Here is a 23,478-nt window from a genome sequence, read left to right as displayed (position 1 = left end):
ACCCAAGTAAGCAAAATCAGAAATGAAAGAGGTGAAGTAACAACAGACCCCACAGAAATACAAGGATAGTAAAAAAAAAAAAAAATACTACAAACAACTCTACTCCAACAAACTGGACAACCTATACAAAATGGACATATTCTTAGAAATATACAAGCTTCCAAAACTCAATCAGGAAAACTAAAAAAATTAAAAACCTGAATAGGCCAATAACTATGATGAAACTGAAGCAGTAATCAAAAATCTTCCATCAAACAAAAGCCCTGTCCAGACAGATTTAAAGGGGAGTTCTACCAAACATTCAAAGAAAAACTAAAACCTATACTCCTCATAGACTATTCCAAAAAATTCAGGAGATTCAAGAGGAAGGAACACTTCCAATCTCTTTCCATGAAGCCAGCATTACCCTAATAACAAAACCAGATAAAGACACCACAAAGAAAGAGAACTACAGGCCAATATCCCTGATGAGCATAGAATGTAAAATCCTCAACAAAATTCTAGCAAATTGGATCCAACATTACATTAGAAAGATGTACACCTTGACCAAGTGGGATTTATTCCGTGGATGCAAGGATGGTACAATATCTGCAAATCAATAAATGTGATACGTCACATACACAAAATTAGAGACAAAAATCACATAACCATATCAATCGATGAAGAAAAAGCATCTGTCAAAATCCAAAACCCTTTCTTGATAAAAACTTTTAGCAAATTGGGAATAGAGGAATAGTACCTCTAAAAGGCCTGTATGAAAAACCTACAGCCAACATCATACTCAATGGGCAAAAACTAAAACCATTTCCCCTAAGAGCAGGAACAAGACAGGGATGCCCACTCTCACCACTCCTGCTTGACATAGAACTGGAAGTGCTAGCCACAGCAATCAGACACGAAGAAGAAATAAAAGGCATCCAAATTGGAAAAGAAGAAATAAACTGTCATTATTCACAGATGACATGATACTGTACATAGAAAACCTTAAAGATTCCACCAATAAACTATTAGACTTAATAAATGAATTTGGCAATGTAGCAATATTAACACCCAGAAATCTATGGCTTTTTTATACACCAACTAGAGGCCTGGTGCACAAAATTCATTCACTCAGCCCAGCCTGCATCCTCTCGCAGTCCAAGACCCCTCAGGGGATGTCCACCTGCCAGCTTAGGCCCGTTCCCCATGGAACCCCTCACTCTGTACAGCCCACCTGCTCGCTGCTTTTTACCACTCAGCACGCTGCTCCTTAGCATTGCCACAGAGGCATGAGAGGCTCCTGCCACCGCCACTGTGCTCACCAGATGTGAACCTTATCTTTCTGTGTAGTTGTCTGTGGGCCAACTGCTCTCTTCCTTCTCATTTAGGGAGAGCAGCATGTGAGGGCAGAGCATGCTGTCATTGAATGCAGACGGCTGCCCGAAGCTGAGGGGAGTTGCCAGGCCCACTGGGTAAGAGGTCGACACAGAGGACACTATCTCACCAAATTGTGGGGCGGGCTGGCCAGCCTTCATCTGCCTGACCCCACCCAGGGAGGGACTGAGCAGGGTGCCCGCCTCTCCATTCTCCATCCTTCCATCTGTGACACCTGTTACCCTTGCCATGCCTCCCCCAAAGTGAGTTCAGCTCAATCCCTGAATGTAAAAGGGCACGGGGGATGGAGTGGACCTCCACTCCAGTGCCCCCTGATTCCCAGCGACAGGACCTGATCTTAGGACGATGGCCACAGCTGCAGAACACAGATCTGTTTCAAGAAAAGTTGGGAATGCAGACTTTCATATGAGCCCCTATTCCAAAAAGTGGCAGTTCATTCACATTGTGTCAAAGACACCTTCAAGAGTAACATAAGTGGGTAAAGTAAGGGCCAAGCCAGGCTATTTCCTCATCCAATCTCTCTGAGGTGCGTGGACCGAACCAAATCTCAGCTCTTCACAGGACACTTCTGGGGTTTTATTAAGTCTAAAGGACAGTAATCTGTCTCCATTCTCGTTCTTTGGGATATTTTCATCATCAGATAAAAGGGTATGTACATTGGGGCAATCCTCTCAAGATGCAATATTCCAGTTATACCCATGTGACGTTGACAGCACCCCTCAGAGGGAGGGAGCCAACAGATGGGGAGGAGGGAATTCTGAAAACCAAAGCGATGACAGAGATGCTAAGCCTTTCCTTCACATGTCTGACATCCCTCCTCAGGCAGCCCCTGCAGACCGGGTGTCTGCTGGACCATTACCACTTGATGTCATAGCAGGCTGCCCTGGGCCCTGGGCCCTGCTAGGCAGTGTGCAGGGTCCCCTGGGCCCGGGGGGAGTCGCCCCCAGCCACTCCTGGTACAGCTCCTGCACATGGGCGCTGGTCTCCCCGGGCCACACCGGTATGGCAGCGTAGATGCCTTCCATCTGCCGCAGCAGTGTCATGTCTGTATGCCCGTCCTCACCTGGGCCTGACCCCTGCAGCTTAGGCATCCCTGGCGTAGGCCAGGACCTCCATGAAGTGGCAGGGGAACTTGCCCCTCTACAGCTTCAGGACCACTTTTGGATGTTCTGAAAGCCGTAAACAGCCTTAAAGCGTAGCAAAGCCTCTACGTCCCTTTCAAGGGTGACCTCCTGGAATTCTTTCTTCCTCAGGGTGCAGTAGGTGAGCACCCCCACATCCTTGTTGAACAGCTCCTTGGCCATATGCCTGAAGATGTGTGCCAGGTACCTGTCAGAGCTGGCATCCTTGTGGAGCCTCACCTTTTCCTTCACGTCTCCAGAGTGTCCAAGGCAGCGTTGTTCGAGGCAAGGTCACTTTGCTCCATTATCTGGACAATTTCACCTGAGGTTAATACACAGTAAGCACCCTGGGAACATGCAAAGCTGTGGGAACATCTTCTCAAAGGGCCTCCAGTTTCTTGTCATAACACGGGCCACAATGATGTGGAAAATCTTGTCTGGGAACAGATTCTGCCATCTGGTGAAGTAATCTTTCACCAGAGAGCTCATGATCTGCTGGGGAGACTTGGCTGTACAGAAGTTGCCGGGATTGGGGGGGGAAGGGAGTGATGGGATGATCCAGCACGTGCTCTGCATATCGGACCCAGCTGGGACAGGTGGAGGTCAGCATGGGTAGCCAGGGCTCTTCCTCACGGTGCTGGCAGTACCGATGCACAAATTCCTTCTGACTCTCCAGGATGCTGAGTCTGCAGCTATCTTCATATCAAAGACAGTGTGCCTCAAGGCTTTTGAGGAAGCTGCAGAGCCTTCTGGATGCATCAGTGACACTGAAGCTGAATTTAGCAGCAAAATAAGGCAGAGATTGAGGACACACGGACACTGCCAGCACCTTGTCCTGTGAGGTATCACTTTTCTTATAAAGGTTCAGAACATGGAAGAAGTCCTTGGTGTTCTGTTGAGAAACTTGGACTCCTTCCTCTGCGGTCACACAACTGTCACATGCCAGGCAGTGACTCAGAAATATCTTGGCATCGGCCAACTTATGTAATTCTCCCTTCTCTCCGTTCTCCTGAGCCGGACTCCAGACATTGACTGCAGCATTCTCTTGGTCATCAGTTTTTGTTTTTTTACTACATTCCTTCTGTGTGCAGTGCTCACACTTCTTTTGGACCAAGGAGGGCAGGGGCCTGGCTCGAGTGACCTGGAGGAAGCACGGGGAGAGCAGTCACAGCTGGTCACCCCTGGTGCTGCTGGCAGTATCCTTTCATCCTTGTGGAGTGTCTAGGGAGAAGAAGCAGCCGCAGTGCCCGAGGCTGAGTTCCAGGAGGCCTGCAGTGCTGTCGGGATTGTGCCGGCAGTGATGGTCCATTGGTGCCTGGCCTGTCCTCTGGAGATTGAACCTGCAAGACTACTAAGGGAGCAAGTCCCCAGTTCCACCCTGCCTCCACCACTGATTGATTGGAGTCTGAGGGCCGGGAGGAAGGACCAAGCAGTCTGCCTTCCGCCTGCCTGCTCACCAGTGGCTGCTGCCACGGATTCATCAGAGCCTGAGGGACCCCGGTTTCCCTGTTAGCTATCGCCTGACTAATGGGAGCCTGTGGGCCAGGGGAGGAACCAAGTGGTCTGCCTTCTGCCCTCCTGCTCACCAGTTGAGGCTGCCACAGATTCATTAGAGCCTGAGGGACCCTGGTTCCCCGTTAGACATCCCCTGATCAATGGAGCCTGCTGTTCAGATGTCCATCCTGTCATTTAAGTCATGACAGCCCCTGGCTTTTTATATATTAGGATAATGAACTAACAGAAAGAGAAACTAAAAAAACAATCCCGTTTACCATTGCACCCAAAAAATTAAGATACCTAGGAATAAACTTAACTAAGGAGGCAAAAGACCTGTACTCGGAAAACTACAGGACATTGAAAAAAGAGATAGAGGAAGACATAAACAAATGGAAGAACATACCGTGTTCATGGATTGGTAGAATTAACATCATTAAAATGTCCATACTACCCAAAGCAATTTATAGATTCAATGCAACATCCATTAAAATACCAACGGCATATTTCACAGACCTAGAACAAACTCTACAAAAATTCATCTGGAATAAAAAAAAAAAGACTCCAAATAGCCACACCAATCTTGAGAAAGAAGAACAAAGTTGGAGGGATCACAATAGCAGATATCAGGCTATATTACAAAGCCACTGTTCTCAAAACTGCCTGGTACTAGCACAAGAACAGACATATAGACCAATGGAAAAGAACAGAGAACCCAGAAGTCGACCCAAGCCATTATGCTCAATTAATATTTGACAAAGGAGGCAAGAGCATACAATGGAGTCAAGACAGTCTCTTCAATAGATGGTGCTGGGAAAATTGGTCAGATACTTGCAAAAAAAATGAAACTAGATCACCAACTTACATTATATACAAAAATAACCTCAAAATGGTTAAAGGACTTAAATGTAAGATGGGAAACCATAAAAATCTTAGAAGACTCCATAGGCAGCAAAATATCAGACATACTAATATGTCGTAGCAATATCTTTACCGATACAGCTCCTAGGGCAATGGAAACTAAGGAGAAAATAAACAAATGGGACTACATCAAAATAAAAAGCTTCTGCACAGAAAAAGAAACCATCAACAAAACAACAAGAAAGCCCACTGCATGGGAGAACATACTTGCCAATGCTATCTCAGATAAGGGTTTAATCTCTAAAATTTACAGGGAACTCATACTACTTGACAAAAGGTAGATAAACATTCTAATCAAAAAGTGGGCAGAGGACTTAAGTAGACACTTTTCAAAAGAAAACATACAGAGGCCAAAAGGCATATGAAAACATGCTCAAAGTCACTAATAATCCGAGAGATGCAAATCAAAATGACAATGCGGTATCATCTCACACCTGTCAGAATGGCTACCATCAACAAATCAACAAATGACAAGTGCTGGCAAGGATGCAGAGAAAAAGAAATCCTCTTGCACTGCTGGTGGGAATGCAGACTGGTGCAGCCACTGTGGAGAATAGTATGGAGATTCCTCAAAAATTAAAAATGGAACTCCCATTTGACCCTGTGATCCCAGTTCTGGGAATATATCCCAAGAAACCAGAAACACCAATCAGAAAGGACATATGCACCCCTATGTTCATAGCAGCACAATTTATACAAGCTATGATTTGGAAGCAGCCTAAGTGCCCATCAGTAGATGAGTGGATTAAAAACCTGTGTTACATCTACACAATGGAATACCACACCGCTATAAAAAAGAAGGAACTTTTACCATTTGCAACAGCATGGATGGACCTGGAGAGCGTTGTGCAAAGAAAAATAAGCCAGTCAGAGAAAGATAAATATCACATGATCTCACTCATATGTGGGATATAATAAACAACATAAACTGATGAACAAAAATAGATCTGGAGACTAAGAAACACTGATCAGACTGTCCAACCACAGAGAGAAGTCAGGGGAGGAGAGTAAGAGATCAACCAAAGGACTTGTATACATGCATAGCAAAACCAATGGATACAGACACTGGGGGCTCTGGGGAGTTTTTCCAGGGGTGCGAAAATGGTGTGGTGGGGTCAGTCGGAGGAAAGGAGACATATGCAATACTTTAAACAATCAAATAATAATAATAATAAAAACTCTCACCAAAGTGGGATTAAAGGGTTCATATCTCATCATAATAAAAGCCACTTTTGCCAAAACCGGTTTGGCTCAGTGGATGGAGCGTCGGCCTGCGGACTGAAGGGTCCCAGGTTCGATTCCGGTCAGGGGCATGTACCAGGGTTGCGGGCACATCCCCAGTAGGAGATGTGCAGGAGGCGGCTGATCGATGTTTCTCTCTCATCGATGTTTCTAACTCTCTATCTCTCTCCCTTCCTCTCTGTAAAAAATCAATAAAATATATTTTTAAAAAAAAAGCCACTTTTGACAAACTTACAGCCAGCATCAAACTCAATGGGCAAAAACTAAAACCATTTCCCCTATGAACAGGAACAAGACAGGGATATCCACTTTCACCACTCTTATTCAACATAGTACTGGTAGTGCTAGTCACAGCAGTTAAACAAGAATAAAACATAAAAGGCATCAAAATTAGAAGGGAAGAAGTAATAAATCTCTCATTATTCATAGAACACATAATATTGTACACGAAAACCCAAAAGACTCCACCAAAGAACTATACTAGATTTAATAAATAATTTCGGCAATGTACCAGATTAAAAAATTAACACCCAGAAATCGATGGTATTTTTATAATCCAAAAATCAATTTTCTGAAAGATTGGTGTTGATGGTTTCACTTCATTACATTCAATGCAATACCTATTAAATTACCAATAGCATATTTCACAGAACTAGAAAAATACTCCAAAAATGTATATGGAACCAAAAAAGACCTTGAATTGCAGCAGCAATCTTGAGGAAGAAGAACAAAGTTGGAGGGATCACAATACCAGATATCAAGTAATACCACAAAACCACTATAATCAAAACAGTCTGCTACTGGCATTAGAACAGACATACACATCAATGGAACAGAACAGGGTCCTCAGAAATTAACCCAAGCCATTATACTCAATTAGTATTTATCAAAAAGGAGTCAAAACAGTCTCTTCAATAAATGGTGTTGGAAAAATTGGATAGACACATGCAAAAAGAGTGAAACTAGACCACCAATTTACATCATACACAAGAATAAACTCAAAATGAATAAAAAAATTAAATGTAGACAGGGAATCCATAAAAATTCTAGAAGAAACTGTAGGCAGAAAAATCTCAGACATCTCTCATAACAATATGTTTACCAATAGATCTCTTAGGGCAAAGGAAACTAAACAAATGGGACTACATCAAAATAAAAAGCTTCTTCACAGCAAAAGAAACCATCAACAAAATGAAAAAGGGCCCACTTATGGCAGAACATATTTGACAATGTTAGAACTGATAAAGCATTAATATCTAAAAAATATAGGGAACTCCTACAACTTAAGAAAAGGAAGACAAACAACCCAATTAAAAAATGGGCAAATGGCATAAATAGACAGTTCTCTAAAGGGGACATACAGATGGTCAAGAGACATGAAAAAAATGCTCAAAGTCAGTTATTATCAGGGAGATGCAAATTAAAATGACAATGAGGTATCACCTCACACCTCTCAGAATGGCTACCTTCAACAAACCAACAAAGACAAGTGCTGGCAAGATGTGGAGAAAGGGAACTCTAGCACACTGCTGGTGGGAATGCAGACTGGTGCAGCCATTATGGGAAACACTATGGAGTTTCCTCAAAAATTACATATGGAACTGCCATTTGACCCCGTGATCCCAATTCTAGGAATATATCCTAAGAAAACCGAAACACATCAGAAAGAATGTATGTACCCCTCTGTTCATAGCTAAGATCTAGAAACAGCCCAAGTGCTCATCAGTAGATGAGTGGATAAAAAAATGCTGTGGTACATTTACACCATGGAATACTATGCAGCTTTAAAAAAGAAGAATCTTTTACCCTTTGAGATAGCATGGAGAGTACTAGGCTAGAAGAAATAAGCCAATCAGAGAAAGGAAGGTCTCACATGATCTCACTCATATGGAAATCTAATGAGCAAAATAAATTGATCAACAAAATAGATCCAGAGTCATAGAAGCATGGAATAGACTGGAGGGTTGGTGGGTGGAAGAGAAGAGATCAACCAAAGAACTTGTATGCATATATGCATAACCCAAGGGCGCGGACAATAGGGTGGTGAGGGTCTGGGACAGGGGCATGTTAGAAGGGTCAATGGGGGTAAAGAGGGGGAAATATGCAATATTTTCAACAGTAAAGATTTTAAAAAAATAATATTTTGGACTATAAAGAAAAAGTGTACCCAAATGGAGCATGGAGAAAGCAGGAGTAACAGATAGGCATCTGATGAGCAGCCCTAGGGCATTAGAGGACAACAGTTATTATTCCATTCTGCATGAACAGTAAATGTTTTTCCTCTTTGTTGCCTAAGTTTGGAATGAATTCAGAAATACCATATGTGCAAAGAGTGCAAAGATAGTAATATGTTCACTGCGCTAAAACTGGCTGCATAACATTCTCTGCTCTAAATTACTTATGAAACTTCAGTGAAACCCAGTGATATTCACACTCAGCAGGAGAGGATGACGAGCACAGTAAAGGTTAAAGAATGAGATACTTAGTAATTATACATATGACTTTAGACATAGAAAAGACTCTTGTCCATAAATGTACACAGAAAGTTGTGAGCAACACTTAAAAGTTAATGCAATTCTGTAATACTTTCAACAATAAAGATAAATTTAAAAAATAAAATAATTAATGCAATTCAAAAGCAGATCAGTTGTTGCCAGGCTGAGAGCAGTTGTGGGGAATGACTGTAAATAGACACGAAGGTACTTTGTAGTGAAAGTGTCTTAATGCTGGGTTGTGGTGATAGCTGCACAACTCTGCACATTTATTGAAATCATTGAATAGGACACTTAAAATGAGTAAATGTTATGGTATGTAAACTATACTTTATTAAAGCTATAAACATTTATTTAAAAATTTAAGGTCAGCCCTAACCGGTTTGGCTCAGTGGATAGAGCATCGACCTGCGGACTGGAGGGTCCCAGGTTTGATTCCAGTCAAGGGCATATACCTTGGTTGCGGGCACATCACCAGTAGGGGGTGTGCAAGAGGCAGCTGATCGATGTTTTGCTCTCATTGATGTTTCTAACTCTCTATCCCTCTTCCTTCCTCTCTGCAAAAAATCAATAGAGTATATATTTTTTAAAAATTTAAAGTTAACATGTTTTAAAATGCAAGAGTATTCCTTTTCTCTAAAATGACTGTATTTCTGGGTTAAGAGTTACATTAAGTATGTTCTTTTTCCACTGCTAGAATGAAAATTGTTATGATAATTTTAAAAAATCAGGTGATCTTTTTAAAATTAGTTTAAATGAATTAATTTTATAACTAAAAACCAAAATAGCAAGAAAAACCAAAGAAATTGAATCAAGACATTTCAGTAGCTTTCTTAACATTTACTACTCTTTTGGTAACCCACTCAAACTTTAGTATTGACAAGTCACCAGAATTTGATAATTTCAGAAGTATTTTTAAACTCTAGTGGGTAAAGTAGATAAAACATCACAATGACTCAAAATATTCTTACTAAAAAAGATGCAAGTAAATTTTCTTTACTCAAATCATTTTCAAAACGCATAAAATCAAGTGTGGCATTATGGTTAAGAATGTCAGTCCACCTTCATCGCACATACTTGGGTGGGCCAATTACTTTACCCTTGTTTCTGCATCTGTAAATAGAGATGAAAATAGTATCTGTGGCATAAAACTGTTAAAATGGTAAAAGGGAAATCTTTCATCAGTATATGATACTTGTATATAAGCAGGTAAGACATGCTAGCTGCTGTTTCATTCTTGCTGATGTTATTATCCCAGGGTTGGGCTCAATATACAAGATGATTTTGTTTTTCTTTTCTACAGAGCCTCATATCCAGGAACCACTCCAGTCCTTTATTTTCCTGTATAACCAATTGCTCAGCAATGTCCATGCCAACTGCTTCCAGCTGTTGTAACAGAAAAGAACTTGCAACTTTTGATTCATTACACAATGTGTTATTGCTCATCTGCTGGCACAAAGCTGATGCTCCATATCAGAACTAAGTGGTCTGATATACTTTCCTCAGCTGGTGGTAAATCAAATTATAAGGCAAATAGGACATAAGAAAAGTCAGAGGAAAAGAACCCATTTGCAATGGGATCATTTACAGTAAGTATGTTCCAGATGAGAAAAGCATAAGACATAGAGATATGCAGTAATTTAAATACATAGGGTAATTATTTCTCCCTTCCAAAAAATAATTTTAACAACTTGAAAACAGTGTTATTAGAGTTGCTAACCATCAAAACATATAATTTCCTCTTGGTCTTCCCTTCATTCTCTTGTGTCTCAAAATGTATGTATGTATGTATAAGGTAAAAATCCCCAAAGTCATGCTTCCATACTTTTTAATTAACTTATTTATTTATTATTTATCTATTTATTTTAAATATATTTATTGTTAAGAGTATTTCAGATGCCTCCACTTTTCCCCCCATTGCCCCTCCACTCGATTCCCAACCCATTCCAGGCCTTCATCCCCCTACTGTCTGTGTCCATAGGTAAGATCTTTGGTTAGTCTTTTCCTGCCCTCCATCACCACTTCCCTCTGAGACTCACCAGTCTGTTCCATGCTTCCATGCCTCTAATTCTATTTTGTTCATCAGTTTATTTTGTTCATTGGAGTTGTTTATTTTTATTTTTAGATTCAATTGTTGATAGATATGTATTTGTTTCCATTTTATTGTTCATATTTTTTATTTCTCCCTCTTCTCCTCCTTCTCCTGCTCCTGCTTGTGCTTCTGCTTAAAGAATGCCCTTCAACATTCCATGTAATACTGGTTTGGTGGTGATAAACTCCTTTAGCTTTTTCTTGTTTGTGATGCTCTTGATCTGACTTTGAATTCTCAATGAGAGCTTTGCTGGGTAGAGTAATCTTATTTGCAGGTCCTTGCTATTCATCACTTTGAATATTTCCTGCCACTCCCTTCTGGCCTGAAAAGTTTCTGTTAAGAAATCAGCTGACAATCATATAGGTGTTCCCTTGTAGATAGCTAACTGCTTTTCTCTTGCTGCTTTTAAGATTTTTTCATTGTCTTTAACCCTTGGCATGTTATTATAATGTGTCTTTGTGTGGTCCTCTTTGGGTTCCTCTTATTTGGGACTCTCTGTGCTTCTTGGACTTGTAAGTCTGTTTCTTTCACCAGGTAGGGGAAGTTTTCTGTCATTATTTATTCAAATAGGTTTTTAATATTTTTCTCTCTCTCTTCTCTTTCTGGCACCCCATGATGCGAATGTTGGTACACCTTAACTTTTCCCAGAGGCTCCTTACACTGTCCTCATATTTTTGGATTCTTTTTTCTTTTTGCTCTCCTAATTGGGTGGTTTTTGCTTCCTAATATTCTGCATTGTTGAGTTTATTCTCAGATTCCTCTACTCTACTGTTGAATTCCTGTAAATTACTCTTTATTTCAGTGAGTGTATGCTTAATTTCTGGCTGGCCCCTTTTCATGTCTTTGAAATTCTCACTAAGATTCTTGAAAGTCTCATTAAAGATCCTTGAATAACCATATAACCATGATTTTGAACTCTATATCCAAAAGTTTGCTTTCTTCCATTTCTTTCATCTGTGATGTTTCTTAGTCTCCTCATTTTGGTTGCTTCCTGTGTTTGTTTCTATATATTTGGTAGAGCGCTCTGTCTCCTGGAATTGGTAGAGAGACCTCGTGTAGTAACTGTCCTGTAGGGTCCCGTGGCTCAGCCTCCCCTGGGTGTGTCCCTGTGTGGACTATGTAGTCTTCTAGTTGAGCCCTGATTGCTCACTGGGAGGAATTGATCTCAAGGTCAATTGGCTGTGAGAACCAGCTGTGGCTACACTTGGAGAGCTGCTGTGAAGGAAACACCCCTATGGAGCAGTACTTGCTCTAGCGGGGCTTTGATGCTCACCGAGTCTGCCCCTTAAGTGTGTTGCTTGTGGATATGTAGAATTGTAATCTGGTATGGTCTGGTGCTGTCCACCAGGTGCACTGGTTCTAGGGCCTCCAGGGAGGTGCAAAGTCAGCCACTGCCTGGGGCCATCCAGCAGGAGCTATGTGTATTGGGCTTGGAGGTGCCCAGGCGAGGCCCAACTGTGATGCAAGGCAGGCTCATGCTAGTGCAGGGTCTTGTACCTTGTACTGACAAGTTTGGGGCATGCTGACCCAGTTCCAGCTTGTTTGAGAGATTTTAACAAAGTCTAAAGCCTGGGCAAGGATAGGCCATTCATATGCAAAAGCTGCTGCAAACAGATTGGGTGGAGCTGCATATTGGATGGGGAAGGCTCTCAGGGAATCCCCAGGGCGGAGCAAACAAATATGGCTGCCTGCCAGCCAGCCCTGCCATCAAGGAGGTCCCAGCACAGGAACAATGAACCCTGTGAGCACCTCCATCTGGGAGAAAGCTGCCCCCAATTTCCTGCCCCAATTCCAGACAATCCTATTCCTCCTCATATGTGTCTGGGTCCCCCAGAGCCTCGCCCTGGCCCTAGAGCTCAGAGAAGGCAGGACCTTGTAAGTTTAGTTCCTGCACCCGCCCTTTAAAAGGAACGCCTGGGTCTCCAGCAGCCTCTGTATCACTGAGCCATAATCTCCACTGGTTTTCATTTTTTCTTTTTTAAAAAAATATATTTTATTGATTTTTTTACAGAGAGAAAGGGAGAGAGATAGTTAGAAACATGGATGAGAGAGAAACATCGATCAGCTGCCTCCTGCACATCTCCTACTGGGGATGTGCCCGCAATCCAGGTACATGCCCTTGACCGGAATCGAACCTGGGTCCTTTCAGTCCACAGGCCAACGCTCTATCCACTGAGCCAAACCGGTTTCAGCATCTCCACTGGTTTTTATAGCCCATAGTTATGGGGACTTCTCTTCCCAAGTCTGAACCATGGGTTGGGGGCTGGTGCAGGACTGGGGCCCCTTGCTCCTCATAGGAGGCCTCTGCAGGGATGTTCTCCCTCCCAATTAAAAAAAAAAAAAAAAAAAAAACAGCACAAATGGGTACTGATACAGCGTATTCTGCGCCTCTGCCCCTTCTACCAGTTTCAATGTGCTTTCCTCTTTACTTCTCTAGTTGTAGGACTTCCATTTGGCCAGCTTTCAGGTGGTTCTGAATGATGGTTATTAAGTGTTTTAGTTGCAATTTTTATGTGGTTGTTGGAGGTGATGAGTATAGGCATTTACCTACACCACCATCTTGGTTCTCTCTCATACATTTTTATAATCTTGAAAAGTCTTGAAAATAACTTTCCTTTCACTTTGACTGATGCAAGAAAATGAATCGTAATTTTACAGATCTGACAGATAGCACACCTCATTGGGCTAGTGTAGGCTAATAAAGTTGAGGGCTAGTATAGTTAATATTATCAAAGCTTCTAGCCTGGCCAGTGTGGCTCAGTGTTTTCAGGTCAACCCATAAAGGAGGTCATGGTTCAGTTCCCAGTCAGGGCACCTGTCCGGATTGCAGGCTTGATCCCTAGTAGGTGGTGTGCAAGAGGCAGCCGGTCAGTGCTTCTCTCTCATCATTGATGTTTCTATCTCTCTCTCCCTCTTCCTTCCTCTCTGAAATCAATGAAAATATACAAAAACAAACAAACAAAAAACAACAAAGCTTCTAAATTATGCCATGCACTTTGAGGACAGGGACTAATTTAAATTTAAGGCTGTTTACTAGCAACTTGGTACACAAAAGTAGGCTTTTACCATTACTCTGATTTTAAATGTGCTGAAGTGTTATTAATTAAACTATAAAATAGAACATGTATTTTAATTATTTAAAATATGAAGGTAATATTGCTTAAGAGTGTTTTGACAGTCACATCTGCAAACAATGCAAGGACATAAATAAAATGAACTTTTCAATCATCTCCTAGACATTTGAACATGAAAATATAAGTTCTCTACTAGTGAATTCAGGAAATCCATAAAGGATTTTGATTCCCCTTATGACCCTTGGGAGGAACTGGTCTGGTCCAAGTCTTCTAACTACCCAACACCTGGCACAGAGCTAATGCTCAGTAGATACCTACTAATCTAACAATTAACAAGAATATATACATTCTCAATATTAAAAACACTTGAAATGTTAAAACAAGACTATCTTAGTAGAACCCAGATGAAACTTGAACCAATTTGGCAAAATTAAAGATGACTCTGGGAATAGTCTGTTCACTTCACAGACCTTGTAGGCCTTTGTTTCTATGACCACTATAATCAATGGGCACTGCACAATAATAATAATGTGTGAGATTAGATTTCCTCCCCTAAAAGTATCCCAGAGGCATCATCATATGATTTTCTGAGATCTTCTCTTTTCCTATAAGGTTAATAACTGTTGCCACTGACAACAAGAGTTCAATAAATGGTTGTGTTTTTTGTTGTTGTTTTTTAAATACACATTGGCTGAATCTACCAATGTGACATGAAATGTGGATAAAGGAAAAAAGGAATTTTTGCTATAGAAGAAAACAATGATGTTATTAAGAAACAAAATGGCCAACATATCTGTACAAATCTTTTCACAGGACACCAATCCCAGAAAAGTCCTGAGAAATATGTAATTTTATTTTCTCAAGGATCATTGCATCAACCAATGACAGAAATGAACCTTTTACTGCTTCTCCATATAGAAACCCCACTTATTTTTAGAACGTATTATTTCTCCCCAATTTGGAGATTTAACCTCAGAGATAGAGTTGACCTTCTCATTTAAAAAATCCCTGTTGGTGGGGTCACTGGGCATTGTGTGGTTGTTTGCAAGGCCACAACTGCCTAAGTGGAGTGGAGTCACTGCCAGCTGCTGTTGAATTAAATATGCGACATCTCCTGCATCTCTTAGTCTCCTAGGCTGCACTGTAAGTAAACCACCCCAATTCTGATTACTTCACAGCAGTTTACCTTATCCATTATTGTTCTCAACAGCCAAGGATTTAAGACTCTTTGCCACTAAATCTCTAGGCATGGTAGCTGGAAATTATTTTCAAAATTACCCCTCCATTTCCTGGATATATTAAAAACTATGCTATGTTCCTCCATGCTGTGAATTTTCTCTTGCATAAGGGCTCTCCCTGACAGTGTTGGATATCTCAAATCAACTCACAAAAGAGTTTAAATTACTTTCAGTCATCCCCATGAAAGCTATCCAGAACATGAGGAAAAGATTAAATCTGTGCAGCCTATTGCGGAAATCATATACTTAATCTCTTCATCAGGTCAGCATTTCCACAGTTCATTCTCTGCCTCTTAACTTTCATTTATTCTCCATGCAGGAAATTCTCCATCCTCCACACTTACAGGCAGCCCACTGAGGTTAGACTACAGTGGGCATACATTTCATACTAATGAACTGACTGTTTTCCAGAATATTGTTGATGGCAATCATATCTTACCATCTGATGTTAATATTGACATTGAGAGGATGTTAATGAAACTGCCACATTAGCTAAAATTAATGTTAATTCCATCTACCATGTAACAGCCACAGTTTTACCATCTTTAGGTCTTTGGATTTTTTATGATCTATTCACAGTGTTCAGTCACCTAAACAGTGATTCCCCAACTTCAATGTAAATATGAATCACATGAAGATCTTGTTAAAATGCAGATTCTAATTTAGTGGTCTAGGGGGGCTTGAGAGTCTGTATTTCTATAATTGCGCTGGTGGCATTACTACTGCTGCCCTCAAACCACTCTGGGTAGCAAAGTTTTTAAGAAAATGGGTAGAGCATATACCTGAGCATATAGTAGAACATCTTATGACTTTTTTCTGTTGTATAACTAATTACCAGCTCCCAAACTATTACTCTGAAAAAGCATCAAAAATAAAAATCTACTTTTAAAAAAAGATAATGCTTGCTTTGAATTATTTTCTTCCTATGAGATATTTTAAAAATAAAATATTGATTTTATTTTACTACCTGCCAAAGTATGTTTAGTTCATGGTATTCCAAGTATAGAAAAAGAGAGATTGGAAATATTTATCCAAAGGACACTCCTAGCCCTATCATTCTCTGGTTCTACTGATCAGAATCTGAACCACAAGTTAAATCAATAAATGTCACTTAATAAATACTAAATATCTAATAAGGGCAGTCAAGAATACAGAAGTCATGAAATAAAGCAAAATATCAGTTAAGCAAGTTTTCTAGAGGGAAAATCAGGATAATTAAGGAGTAGCAATAGCTATGAGAAGCATTCATGTACCTGCGATATACATTACCATTTTAATGTCATTTTTGTTTTCAATATTTCAATATTTTAAAATGTTTTATATAAATATACACATATCAATAAATTCCATTTTAAAAAGAATATAAAAGTCAATAAAGTATTGTCTTCTTTCTCCAAGATGTTTTGGTCTTACAAAAGTGCACAAATTGTTATAACACAAAGCAGAAGTGACTAAGCATGGAAAGAGAATTATCTTGTGTTTTTTCCCTCAAAGAGAAACTCCTAATGGACAATCGTAATTAGGCTCTTTTGACCAAAAAAGCCTATGTTACCTAGTATTTATGAGTAATGCTAGACTTATTTCATCAGACACCTTTTGAAATATGTCTATACTTTTTTCCAAGAGGGTTTTAAATTCTGAGATATGTTTAGCTTCCAATAACTGGTTACATTGAACAACATCTCAAAAACCATGCTCCAGCCATAAGTAAGAGCACATAAGAGAAGTTCTGCAGAGTAATTACTAGAGAGGAAAGCAAACTGGACAACTTACCTTCTGAGGGTCTTAATCTGGGCAATAAAACAAGTTAAAGAGGAGATGGCTTAATAATTTTAAGACATTTCTCACATGAATGTACATAGTATCTAATGAAATTATAAGCAAGAAATTAAATTGTATGCAGAGTAAGATATAAATTTATAAAGAAAAAAGCAAAGAAAATAAGTGAAAATATTAACAAGAGCCATCTTGTCAATGATAGTATAAATCAATTTAATTTCTCTTAATATTTACTCATTTGCTTCAAAATTCTTTACAATGATCATATATTAATCTTACAATGAAAAAAGCTAATTAAAACCAAAATCTTCCATTTGTCCTTTTCTTTCTATGGAATGTTGTTTACAACATGGTTCAGATTTAAAATTGGATTTTTTTAAGTTCCATTTAATTTCTGAACCTTCCTCTTTCATTTAATTTAATTTCAAGGATTTAAACTTATCAGAAAAGTCTGCTGTAATATGTTGTACTCTAGCAGCACAAACTCCCAGACACTGCAGGTTTGTGTATCTCAAATCATTGGGCCAAACGCTATTCATGCGAATCTCTTATTGACCTCTCACCAGTTTTTAAATTCATCGAGTATATTAATTACCTGGATGGCTAAAACAATGCCAGGAAGATTTAGAGCAATTCTCTTGACTCAGATGGTGAATATTTTCTAACAGACTGTCTATTGTTTCCCTGTAGGATACAAGTTCTTTCTACAAAGAAAATGCTCTAAAGTTTGATGTGTTTTTGGTGTGTGTTTTTAAGTTATCCTAGAGTCATTAATGAAGCAGGAGTCTAAGCTAGAAAAGAAATACTATGATGAGCACCTCACATACCATGGCAGAGAGTACCACCAGGGTGATCAGCCAGCTCCTAAATGGCCAGGGCCTGTTAGTACTTTGGAAGCACTGCACTAAAGGTGTAGCCCATGGCAAACTAGTCAATCGTCCAGTCATTTAGACATTCAATTAAACAAACATTTACCAGGTCAGGTCCTAGAGATACAGAAGCAAATAGAATACTGTCCCAGCCTTATCCTATGAATTCTGATGAGAGAGACAGGCATGTCAATAGTCAACAGGCAGCATAATCAAGAATTGTGGAGCTACCTACAATGGACAGTTAGCAGAGCCCCAGGAGATGGAACTGTCAATTCCACATGGGGAAGTCAGAAATTATTTCATAGATGAGGTCACCCTTGAGCTGAGTCTTGAGAAATGAGAAGGTCCTGGCTTTGCAGAGCTGTGGTGATGATGCAATGAGATGTATGAGTCTGTCACACGGATTGTTTCATTAAATCATCATGACAACTTATAAAGCAGGCATTATCATTATTCCTATTATACAGATGAGAAAACTGAGACGTAACCAAGAATTAACTCTTCCCAATGGGAGAATGGACTACACTATGGCTAGGGGTAGAGGACAGACTTCAACTTAAGTCTATCAATCTTAAATCTATGTTTGAACCTAGTCTATAAAATCTAGTGTTTTCCCTCTACATTATGCTATACATATATCTATGCTAAAATTACAGCATATCTAAGCATAGTCAATATATAGGATTTTGAAACTTCAATAATCAGTTAAGGGGGGAACTAACTTAAGTTTCCAAGCCTGAATGACAAACTCAATCCAGCTAGATTGTTCAGACTGAAATCTGAGCACAGGCCCAACTGGCTTGAAAGTCCAAGTTCTTTTACTCACTCCAACATGCTCCCTGAGGGAAGAGGAGACTTACAGGTCAATTTTGGGCTCTCAGCCTTTGCAAAAGCAGAAGTCACCACAAGAAGTTGATCCCAAAGCCCTCAGTCTTATAAAAGTGGCCAAACTGCCTGAAGCATATAGTGGGGGTGCTTTGGGGAACACATCTTCAGTTCTACAGTGGGACACTGTAGAATTCATTTTAAAATAAATTAGAATTCAATTTACATAAAATTCACTTTTGCTGAAACTAATCTGAGCCTTAAAAATATAAATCACTGTAGGTGCCCATAATTTATTGCTTTGTCAGATAAGCTCTGACTGTTAGAAAAAGACTTAACTCTTCCCAATTTGAGGGAATTAATATCTACATAAGGACAGGTATTTCTTATGAGTCATGAAAATCAACCAAAGGTATGTAATAGAAAATGGGACATTCTATTCTGGACACGTTAATTCCCTAAGCAAAGTATCATAATTATTCTTCAGCTCCTTTTTCTTTGAAAACAAGTAAGATTTTCCATAAATTCAGAGCTCAAGCAAATCTTGAGAATAGTTTAACATATGCTCTAAGCTTTTGTAGGACTTTTTAATTTGGCATTTTAAAATGTAAGCTAAATTATTTGTATCAACTGCGTGTGTGTTTTTTTGCATCAATTGCAAACAAGACTAAAAGGTGTCACATTCACTCACAACATAGATAATATACCAAATCATAACACTAAAAATACCTGTATACCAAGAATAAAGGGTTTACATATACTTAAAGCAACAAGGTTAATTAAAACTATTTTATTGTTAAAATAGCCACTACTACCAACTGCTACAGAAAATCTCCTTTTCCAGTCCAACCAAATCATATCACATCCTAAATTCCTTCCTTTTCATTTGGAAACCTCTGTTTTTCACATTTTCTATGCTCATTAATTGCCATAGCCAACACCAGCTATAGCAGTAATTTGTACCACTGTTTTAACTTGTAAGCAGAAGAAATATCCTGAACTCTCTAAACTCAAATGTGAGCCAAATTATTTTTACTTCAGATTAGAATTAGGTAGTAAAAACCAAAGGAAAAGCGAAGATCATTTTGTGAAATCTGATTGATAGATTCCTATTGATCATCATGACCAAACTCATATACTAGCTACCTAAAATAAATAAGTGCAATTATGACTCATTTACAAGCATCTTTTGAGCTTTATGTTTATAAAAGGGAAAGGGATTTAATAATCAAAACATAGAGAGAAGGCATAGTAAAAAATTAATTTATTGAAAACTACTGGGACTTCCTTTACTTGGCAGCTGCTATGGGCTGAATGTTTGTGTCTCCAAAAATTCATATATTGAAACATAATTCCCAACATAGGAGACAGGGCCTTTGAGGGGTGATTAGGTCATGTTTGTGAACAGGATTAGTACCCCTACAAAAAAATGCCCCAGAGCTCCCTAGCCTTTCCTGCCATGAGAAAATACTACAAAAGGGTGGCTTTCTATGAACCAGAAAGTGGATTCTCACCAGGCCAAATCTGCTAGCACCTTGATATTGCACTTCCAGAGTCCAGAACTGTGACAAGTAAATTTCTGTTATACATATGCCACCCAGTCTGTTGTATCTGCTATAGCAGCCCGAATGGACTAAGACAGTATCTATGATGCCTGTTGTCACAGTTTACCAGCTAAATCAGTTTATGGGTATCTTTACTTTGGCTGAGTGATTCCCAGTGTTTTCCATATTAGGAAGGCAATAGATTGTTTGCTCAGTCTAGGATGTTAGCAGTGGTGGGTTTTACAAAGTTCATGACATGTGAAATGCCTATAAGATAAAAATATATCAGCCTTGAGTGAGTTTTTCCTATGCTACTAAAGTATGATGTTATTTTGTACAGATCTTCAATGTTGATGAGTAGATAAGATGGGAATGTGCATGCATTTTCCACTTGAAGAGCAATCTAGTTTATCAATACTGATATATGATTTCAATTTTATTTTGATACATATGTTTTAAATATGTTTTTATTAATTTCAGAGAAGAAGGGAGAAGGAGAGAGCAAGAGAAACATCAATGATGAGAGAGAATCATTGATCGGCTGCCTCCTGCACGCCTCACACTGGGGATTGAGCCGCAACCAGGGGATATGCTCTGACCTGGAATCAAACCGTTACCTCCTAGTTCACAGGTCAATGTTTAGCCACTGAGCCACGCCAGCCTGGCTCTATACTATTTTGAACTCTTACTATATTTCAGTGAAGAAGGGGGAATCTTTGGGAAGTGCCTTTTCTTTGATCTTCACAGTATAAGTTGCCTACTTAGGCACTAGCTGTTTGAAGACCTGCTGTGTTTTATGTTTCTAAGCAAGGATTTAGGAATCACAGATTTAGAGGACTTAACAGCTCAAGGTAGCCATATTAGTTGTTCCCAAAAAGGAAGTTAGCAGATATGCAGGTATATCTTTGCTGTAAATCTTATATCTTTTGAGATTATTTTAATCACTTAAAAAAATAGTCACACTCCAAATGATCTCTGGGAGTAGCTGCCTGGCAGAGTGAGTGAATGACCCATAGACAATCCCAACATCCATTGCCTGGATGTGACAAGAGGGAATGATTATCACACCCTACAAAGCCTCCCCTCAGCTGTGGAGAAAGGGGATGGAATTGTAACCTTCAGCTGGAAAATGACCTCTTTCCTTCTTTGGGGGCCCTTAGTCAAGGTCCAGATAAGCAATACATCACTAAAATCAAGACACACCAAATATTTATTTGATCTCCCAAGCAGGCCAGCAAAAGTTCCTGATCACATGGTAAGCAGAAGCTCTCTGAAGGATGTGAGGAGGGGGTAAAGGGGCAGCAACCTTTCATTGAAGCTTCAATGGCCTAATAAGAAAATGGAGTTGAAATTATTAGAATTTCCTCACAAATAGGCCACTCATGAGTCACCAGGGTCCTGTGCAGAAACTGCAATTCCCTGCAAAATGTCTTCTAAAGTGGTGCAGCATTTCCAATACAAGGGTTCCTTAACTCAGCCACAAAACACAAAACAGTGCTATGTAATTAACTATTAGATTAGGGCTTAAAGCAAACCCAAGAGGCTGAATGGAGCAGGAATGAGTGAGAATGGCACGGGGTCTGTACCCTTCAGTGCCATCTCGGCATAACATATTACCAGCAGGCACGGCTCTCACAGTGCCATTGCCAGGAACCCTAGCATCACTGATGGATACATCTATAGGCTGCATGAAGATAATATGAAAACCTTGCATAGCTTCCTCTCTACTCATTTACACAAAGCACTGAAGCTATTGATTTTTAAAAAACAATTTTATTTTCTCAATCCAAAAAAAAAATTTGCCTTTAAAAACTATTGAGCACTGGATTTCCCATGTCATTTATGGAGTTGATACAAGGATTCAGTTACACTATTAAAAAAAGAAAGAGATAGAACAAGCAATCTTAAAGGTGATGTCCTATGCCATTGTGGCATATGGACCCCTATGCCACAATGGGCACAGTAAGGTGGTGGCAGCAGCGTGTATCATCCTTCCTTTGGCAGAGCATCATGACACAGGAAGCCCTGGGTTTTTTCTAAGAGAATTATCAGGCCTTGATTTCTGCATGGATGTCAATGAATCCTAACTGTTCATGGAGGCAGATTTTCTCTTCTGAACAGAAACAATTCTAAAGACTCCTGGGGTACATGAGGAAGCATCTTTGTTCCTCCTGGGAACCCAAGCAAAATGTTTTATATTCTTTCCACTTTATCATCCAATTCCTCTGCAGCTTTCCACTATTCTTGCTTCATATTCATATACACGAATGATCAGAAAGAGAACATGCCACAATGGAGGAAACTTCACCACAATAGCAAATTGAATGCTCAACTAAAAAAAAACAAAGAACAGTTGAAATCTCAGAGGGAAGGCATGGTTGGGGGAGGGATCAACTATGAGAATACATATAAAAGCAATTTTGAACTATAATAATAATATGATAGCTTTATTGAACATTATTCTATCTTTTAATATGTTTTTATTGATTCACGCAATAAGTCTTCCTTCCCCTGGCTGCCAGCACCGGTTTTCCTCCGGCACCCGGGACCCAGGCCTTTGGTCCAGTCACAGCGAGGCTTGGCTTCAATCTTCTTAAGTCTTCAGTCTTCAGTCTTCAGTCCGGCCAGAGCCTTCAGGCTTCGCTCTGCACATGCATACTCATCCAATTGGCTGGTGGGCATAGCAGAGTGACACCAATTTGCATGTTTCTCTTTTATTAGTGTAGAGGCCTGGTGCATGGATGGGGGCTGGCTGGTTTGCCCTGAAGGGTGTCCCGGATCAGGGTGGGGGGTCCCACTGGGGTGCCTGGCCAGCCCGGGTGAGGGGCTAAGAGCTGTTTTCAGGCTGGCCACACCCCTTCAGGGTGGGGGGGTCCCCACTGGGGTGTCTGGGCAGCCTGGGTGAGGGGCTGATGGCTGTTTGCAGGTTGGCCTAGCCCCCAAGCAGGGATCCTCACCAAATGGGGGTGTGGCCAGCCTGGGTGAGGAGCTGAGGGCTGTTTTCAGGCTGGCCACACCCCCTTCAGGTGAAGATCCCTGCTGGGGTGCCTGGCCAGCCTGGGTGAGGGGCTGATGGCCGTTTTCAGGCTGGCCACGCCCCCCGGCGACCCAAGCTCCCAGCCTCTCTTTTTTTTCTTTTTCTTTTTTCTGGGATTTATTTATCTTTTATAATTGAAACTTTGTAGCCTTTAGCAGAGCCCAGCGCAGGCGGGAAGCTTGGCTTCCTCCATCGCCAGGGGCAACCCAAGCCTCCTGCTCGCTCCAGCTCCGTGGCCACCACCATATTAGTTGGGTTAATTTGCATACTCACTCTTAATTGACTGGTGGGCGTGACTGGTGGGTGTGGCTTGAGCATAGCAGAGGGATGGTTAATTTGAATGTTTCTATTTTATTATATAGGAGATGCATAA

At 40.3% G+C, this 23,478-nt stretch overlaps 1 protein-coding gene and 1 pseudogene across 6 annotated transcripts in view; both read right to left on the bottom strand.

The window, feature by feature from the left end:
- DCLK1 (doublecortin like kinase 1) overlaps positions 1 to 23,478 on the bottom strand; it is a 574,006-nt gene that overhangs the window by 518,163 nt on the left and 32,365 nt on the right. The gene's annotated exons all lie outside the window — the stretch shown is intronic.
- Positions 2,275 to 3,976, bottom strand: LOC132225884 (nuclear prelamin A recognition factor-like; annotated as a pseudogene).

This window comes from Myotis daubentonii, chromosome 2 (genome assembly GCF_963259705.1).
Source record: "Myotis daubentonii chromosome 2, mMyoDau2.1, whole genome shotgun sequence".
In the NCBI taxonomy this organism is placed as follows: domain Eukaryota; kingdom Metazoa; phylum Chordata; class Mammalia; order Chiroptera; family Vespertilionidae; genus Myotis; species Myotis daubentonii.
This window is presented reverse-complemented; position numbering and strand designations above follow the sequence as displayed.